Raw genomic sequence first — 7,292 nt, 5'->3', positions numbered from 1 at the left:
TTCACTATCTTGGCCATGGCTGATTTTCCAACGTGACGGGGCTATCTGGCAGAGGCAACCCGTACTCATATGGAGGGTATAAATGTCCATTTTCCGTACGTAGTAGGTAGTCCCGTGATTCTCTTATTTTGATTCCCCGCAATTCTTAGAGAAAGCTGTCATCTTGTTCACCTAGTTCGTAGCGAGGCGACCACATGTTGTATAATATGTCTTATAATTTAAGCGTAATACACAGGTGCTCCTTCTGCGTAGAGCGTTGTCAGGACCCCCATACAGACTTTTCATATTGTAAAAGTTGGGCAAGAGAGCGTGCTTCTGTTGAGCAAGACAAGTTAAACCAATCTTATTGGTCTTCGCGGACTTCCCTTTGTTCTGAATCTGGGTGCAGATCATCACATTCTCATTTCACGCGCGGATGGCAAATTTACGTCTGGTCCGGTGCACGGGCGCGATAGGGATGATAGGAGACGTCCCGGCGAGGATGTCCGATGATTTCTCACACGATAAGTTCTTCACATCAGACCTGGCCGGCTGCTGTCATTAGAGCACTGCTGCAAGGTGCTGGCACGGTGCCTGGACTCCATTGAAACCAATATCTTTAGAGAGATTTTATCCCTCACAACGGAAGGCGATTATGTCTGAAATTGCAGACCGAATCTATTTGGGACATTTTGGTCAATTCTCTAGATTAACCAAAGTCACAGAACAGCTTTGGAATCCTATCGGTCTTTGTGATTTTGCTTTGATAGATCTAACTTTGAGGAATTTCACTTCATGAAAAAGATTTTTTCACTGATCAGTCCGAAACTATTGGGAACATTTTGGTCAGTTCTCTAGATTAACCAAAGTCACCGAACAGCTTTAGAATCCTATCGGTCTTTGTGATTTTGCTTTTGATAGATATAACTTTGAGGAATTTCACTTCATGAAAAAGATTTTTTCACTGATCAGTCCGAAACTATCGGGAACATTTTGGTCAGTTCTCTAGATTAATCAAAGTCACAGAACAACTTTAGAATCCTAAAGGTCTTTCTGATTTTGCTTTTGATAAATGTAACTTAAAGCAACTCATCCTATTGAGATGCCCTCTATCTAAGTTCGGTTGTTCCGATCCATGGTGTGCCAAGTGGCACATGGGGCAGCAGTACTCCTTGCTATTTCAGCAGCACGGTATATTTTTACAGGGAGGGGTTGCTAGCCCTTCCCCTTTAACGTGCCAGAACCCGAGACACCACATCCGAACTACGGGTGCAGCCCCTACCGAGATGCAAATAAACGAAGTCTATTTTTAGAAGAAGAAGAAGACGAATCTGGAAGAAAAATGCTGCAAATTTGGAAACGTTCGCAGTGGTTTTGTTTTCGAACTGTTTGTCAACATCATTTTACACCTAGTGGCGGGGGTTTGCGCTCTCCGGACTCTTTATCCAGTCTAAATTTCAAGATTCATGTACCATAGCCGTACTGTTGCACCTCCAATGACAGTAAGCCTATTTCATAGTTCAAAGCAGCGTTGGTGTGTCACCAGGCGCACTGATGCGCGTGGGGGGCAGTAGTGTGGGAGTCAGTAAGACGGAGCGTTTTGTCGAAGCTCTGGTGCGGCATAACGCCCATGTATGCAATATGTTTGATAAGAATCTGGAAGCTGAACAAGGCCACAGCATGTTCAGAGCAGACTGGAATTCGAAGTTCAGGCGCAATACCAAGGAAAGCCGTTAGAGGCCCAACATTTTCATTCACTTTCCAATACCTACACTAACACCAAACATCACAACTTTTTATCAAAGTCAAAGTCAAAGTCAAAGACAACTTATCCATTGCTTCATGAGTTGTATGTATGCAAAATTAACCTGAAAACGCAGACACACACGCACACAGATACGCCAAAGTCAATACCACCTTCACGGAGGTAAAAACTGTAAGGTGATTTATTACGAAGGCAAAGTATGAGCTGCATTGAATATGTTTACGCTTACAAGTGACTTTGAAAGGTCGCTTTCAACATTCCATCATACTATGGAATCATTAGGATAAAGGCATAGAATGATGATTAGGGTGGATTAAGTGGGTGTGTCCTTTATTATTAATAATTTCATACATAAGTCGAGGTGATACATTTTCACTAATGTCTGTATCCGCCTTGCCGGCTGTTGTAAGTCTCCCATTCAACCAAATGGCGATCTCGCTGCAACCGAAGGCTTTGGTCCCAATTTGTGCCCGTCAGGGATGTAGCCCCGGCCGAGCCCCGAAGCCACAAATTTGTCCCGGTGGGGTACCCCTCGGTGTTCCCCATGGTTACGGCGTATATTGGTAACCGAGTCCCGGGTCCATTTTATGTCCGACTTAAATTCAACCAGTACCCGGCCGGGCCCAAAAATACCCCGGGATCCACAAGGTGTCCCATGGGGCCACGTAGGAGTAGAGCCCTTAACTGCCCCAAACAGCCCGTGAACTGCCCGACAAGGCCCCTTGTTCCAATTGGGACCTAAGCCTAAGTTAGATGTGTGTAACCAAGAAGGTTTTTAAACACCTCGGTGTAGCCCTTGACTTCATTATCTAAATACGTGCAATGTGTAAAATCAAGACTGAAAAGACACAAAAAGCTTTAAAAGATTCGTTTTTCATCGATGAAATTCGTTGACAAGTCGGTCGCAGCCAGGTTGTAACGAGGTCGCCGGACTTGTTGAACGATGGTTTCACTGCTATTTAACCTCCAGCACGTGTGATACATTCGTTTTAATTTGTGCGGCTGTAGCGAGATGGCACCGCGCCCGGCACGGGGCCGATTGGCCGGCGGCGATGTAATATGGAAGGCGATTCCTGCGGATAGAGAATGGATGGTCACTGACATGAAGGATCGGTGGATCTTATCGGGTCCTACCAGAACGTGTTCTTCACACTTGACATTTCGAGCGGCGGGCATATCAAAGTGGAGAGTAACGCCCTGATTTACTGGCGCTGCAGTCACCCCGCTCCCTGAGAGCCTCCGAGAGCCGATACTAGTTCATGCAGACGTCTGACCGTCCCTCAAGGAACCTGTTCGCACTCAAACATCGTACCGCGGCCGGAATATAGAAGAATCTACTGCGAGCAATCTCAAGTTAAAGTGACCAGATGTTTCTTAGAAGTCAGAAAATATGTGTATTTTTGTCATGGTTTATATTTGTTTGTAGATAGATATCATACTAGTATTCATTTTTGCCATGATTTATATTTGTGTGCATATAGATATGATATCTATATACACGCAAATATCAATCATAGCAAAATACATCATTTTATGATGTAATGCACCCGTATGTAAACATGGGTCCATATTAGATATAGGAGAATTCTTGTACACAACCAGGATATACTTACTGTGCTTACGTTTCCGTGTCTATCAGACACCTTCCTCAGAGCTCCTGACTGGAGTTCTGCTCCATATTTATGCCAATTGTGACCGATACTTCTGAATTAATGCTCTTTCTCCACGGCCCGTTCGATTCTTGCTGATCAAAGATACGTTACCGCAGTTTAAAAAAATGGAACTATAATTTTGAAGTAACCTTTTACCAAATTGTGATAAAGTTTCCTGCGAGGTTTATGCTCTGTGGTATATGACTTCATAATAGCGCCTGAAATTATCGTCACAGAGGTCTATTGATTGGGCACCCTGTTGGCACGCGGAGTCAGGAGTCGATTAGACTCCAATTTGCCGTGATTGCCTACCATGTTGCCGTGTTATAGGTCAACCTGCTGCCGTTTTCTTTCCTTAATGTTTGAGTAAATGAATGAATTACCTGCAGTAGAGTTTTGTGTGTTCGATATTTGAGCTTCCTGGAATCTCACTGCACTTGCGGCACCGGTGCGGCACTGCCGTGTTCGTAGATGACTCGACGAATTTCAGAGATAAAGAACAAATTTTCTTCCGTTTCGTGTATTTTGTTGTCTTCTAAGTCTTACTTTTATGTATTGCGCAATATCTGAATTCTCAAAAATCGTGAAAATAACAAAACAGTGCCGCAGTGAACGAACCCCGCAGTGCCGCACCGGTGCCCCAAGTGCAGTGAGATACCACCTTTACGTAGTGAATATATCTTCATCCTGGTAATACACATTCATCGATATTTGAAGTAGTTTCAATCTTCTGGCTTAATAGTTTGTGCTGCCTCTCGATAATATGGACGGGCCCGTCGATACAACTCTTGTGCTAGAATGAAAGAGCAAGCCTTAACTACTTCTTTAACGTCCGGTGCAATTTGACAAACGCAGTACTGAGCAGTAACTCCGCATTACCAACTATCGACAAACCTCGCTAGGAATAGGGCCGCAACAGAGTGAAGTAATTGATTGGGACAGTCCATGATATTCCGCTCTTTCGATACGAATCACGAAGGGCCTTCGCAAGCCTCATTACCAAAGGAAATGTATTATACCATGTGGAGGCATTACGGCAGGTAAATTATGTGCTGAGTTGGGCTGTACGCAGATCTAAGAGCTCATGCAATAAAGGCACAATTAGGTATCGTTCTAAACGTTTTAATGGGGGAGTTTATCAGCAAGCAAGTACGCAGGGGGAATCACGTTTTTCGTTTGGTCTTGAAAAAATGGTCTTGATGAACACCATTTGGAAAAGCTTCGAGTGGGAGAAAAACTACTGGGAATACTTGCCGACTTAACGATGCATCAAAAGTTCTATCTAATACGCACTGCGATCCATGATTTGTCAGATCGCTCAGCGAATTTTGCATGTAAAAGAAAAGTCATTTTCACGTCTTTCTGTGTTTTGTTGTCGTTTAAGCCATGCATTTTTCATATTTCAATCATGAAGTTAACGAATACAATTTCTGCCGCAGTGATCGTCTGGAATAAGAGTCTTAAGATATCCTGAGGTGTAGATTCTGCCATCAAGTATGTAAACATGTGCATCTGCACCCTTTGATGACGTCGATGCCAGACATAAGTGCCAGACACGTTAAGCTGGGGCTTAGCCGGGCTGCAGGAGAGGTAGGGATCATGGCGGCTTGTCGCAGACATGTGCGTTTCACGGGTCGGGAAGCTGACCTTCTGCTTTCATCGTCATCAAGGCTTTGTCAACGTTTTCTACGCGTCATGTAACCAATCTTTAAGGATCTCAATTCCGCCTCAAGCGGATGAGTGTAGCGGCAATGGAAGGCAATGCCAGCACTGCAAAGCGGCAATGATGATGATGACAATGTTGATGATGATGATGAACAACATTCAATGTCATACTGGGAATATCATACATAAAGTAAACGTCTGCCTGAAAAGACAACAAAATAACACATAAAGAGTAAAAGATTCGAATTCATTTGATCTATACAATTCGTTGAGTGACCTGTCAAATTTTAGGTCACAATGAGAACCCGGCTAGAGCATCGTCCCAGTGGAAAGAGCTTATAAATTCTGTAGTACTCAATACCGTAGCAGAGAAGCAGCAGGATCTGCAGACTACAGTTGGTGCACTCCATGAATATCTGAAACATGTTGGATCTGGCGGTGTATGGTAATCTTTGCTCACTTGCAGTCGGTGTACGAGAGATAGACATCATCTGTTTCAATCCTGGCGAATCTGAACCCGGACTGAGACTGCCTGCACCACAGTAAGGACAGGCAACAGGAGAAGTTTGATTGTACAACGTAGAAAAAATGAATAAAAAGGATTTACCAACAGCCTGTCCTAAAATACGTTACTTAATCAGGATCATCGCCGAATCCCGTCGATGTACGTTTTACGAGAGACTCAATTATGACTTTATGACTGTTTCAATTTACAACTTATTTTATGGCGAATTTATCACGCAGCAAAAGTCAATATATCAGCTGCATAACGACCTGTGCGTCGCCTAACGTAATGAATGCTAGAAAGCAGGTGCCATGATTCATATGGTAGGAAAATTCCTCTTATCATGTTCATAATCAGCAGGAATATTACATCGGGTGGGATATGAGAAGTAGAGATTGACACAAATAAACAGCATAGGATATTAGTCTAAGTAAGAACGAAGACGAAGTTTGTTCCTTGATGGGGGATCAAAGGATGTCTACGCTGGATAACAGAATTCTGTATTCACATGCAAGATATGTACAATGCAACAGCAGACGTTTGGGCGACCGTCTGTTACCTTCCTCAGGAGATTATCTACCTCACACTGCGGTCAGTAGTGCCTGAGGAAGGTGACAGACGGTCACCCAAACTTAGGCTGCTGCATTGTACCTTTAATTTCTTGCAATGGTGGTAAATAAAGAAAATTATAGTATATATATATATATACAGTGATTTTCCAACTCATTCAAATAATTCTGCCCTGTTTTTTGCACGTTTAGGCGACCATCTGCCACCTTCCTCGGGGCAATACTGACTAGTTCTACCTCACACTGCGGTCAGTATTGTCCTGAGGAAGGTGACAGACGGTCAAAGAATTGTACCCATCTTGCAATGGTGGTAGATAAAGAAACGTATTGTATGTATATCCAGTGATTTTCCAACCCATTGAAATTGTTCTGCCCTGTTTTACCTGGATACATCAAGATACAGTCTTATCTGTGTTGCTATCTGTAATTGTGTCTGTCTTTTAGAACATGATGCTCACTTCATCACGTTGTCCCCTGTATTCAGTCTCAACATTGTAATACTGGATATAAAAAAATCATAGTATTAGATTACTACCTCCAATCCACTAGGGCGGCGATCTCTGTGCGACCTAAAATTTGACACATCGACCAACAAATTTCATGTACATAAATCGCATTTTTTCTTGTGTATTTTGTTATGTCTTCTTAATCCTACTTTCACATTTTCTATGATTCCAATTACGAAGTCAAGGGTCACACAAATCCAATTTAGTTCGCAGCGAGGTCGTAGGGCGATCGCTGTCTAGTATGATGGGGGCGGCTAAGTGTGTAAAATGTACACGAGGCAGATATCGAACCACTAGTTGGCGGGCGGTCAAGTTTTAGTCCAAAGGATATTTGTCTGAAGGATATCGCATCGTCAGGCAGCTGTCAAGAGAGAAATCAAATATGGCCGACTCATCAGCTGAAGGATCTCTCCGGTCTTAAGAATATTTCAAGAAGGAGGCATATTTCACTTGAAGATGCCGCCACCAGCTCAGGACGGCAAATTCAGTCTAATGCACTTTTTGTCTGTAAGACCAAGGGTACCTCCCGAACCAAAAAGTTCTTCGTAAAAAAGAGCTACTGTAAAAAGGGAATGTTCGTAATGGTTCGAGATTTTCGGGGCGCCTTTTTCACCGCGAACACATTTGTTCTGTCTTCTGCTCGCCTACACC

This window comes from Branchiostoma floridae, chromosome 13 (genome assembly GCF_000003815.2).
Source record: "Branchiostoma floridae strain S238N-H82 chromosome 13, Bfl_VNyyK, whole genome shotgun sequence".
NCBI lineage: Eukaryota > Metazoa > Chordata > Leptocardii > Amphioxiformes > Branchiostomatidae > Branchiostoma > Branchiostoma floridae.
The sequence above is the reverse complement of the archived record's forward strand: the minus strand, read 5'-3'. Positions refer to the sequence as shown.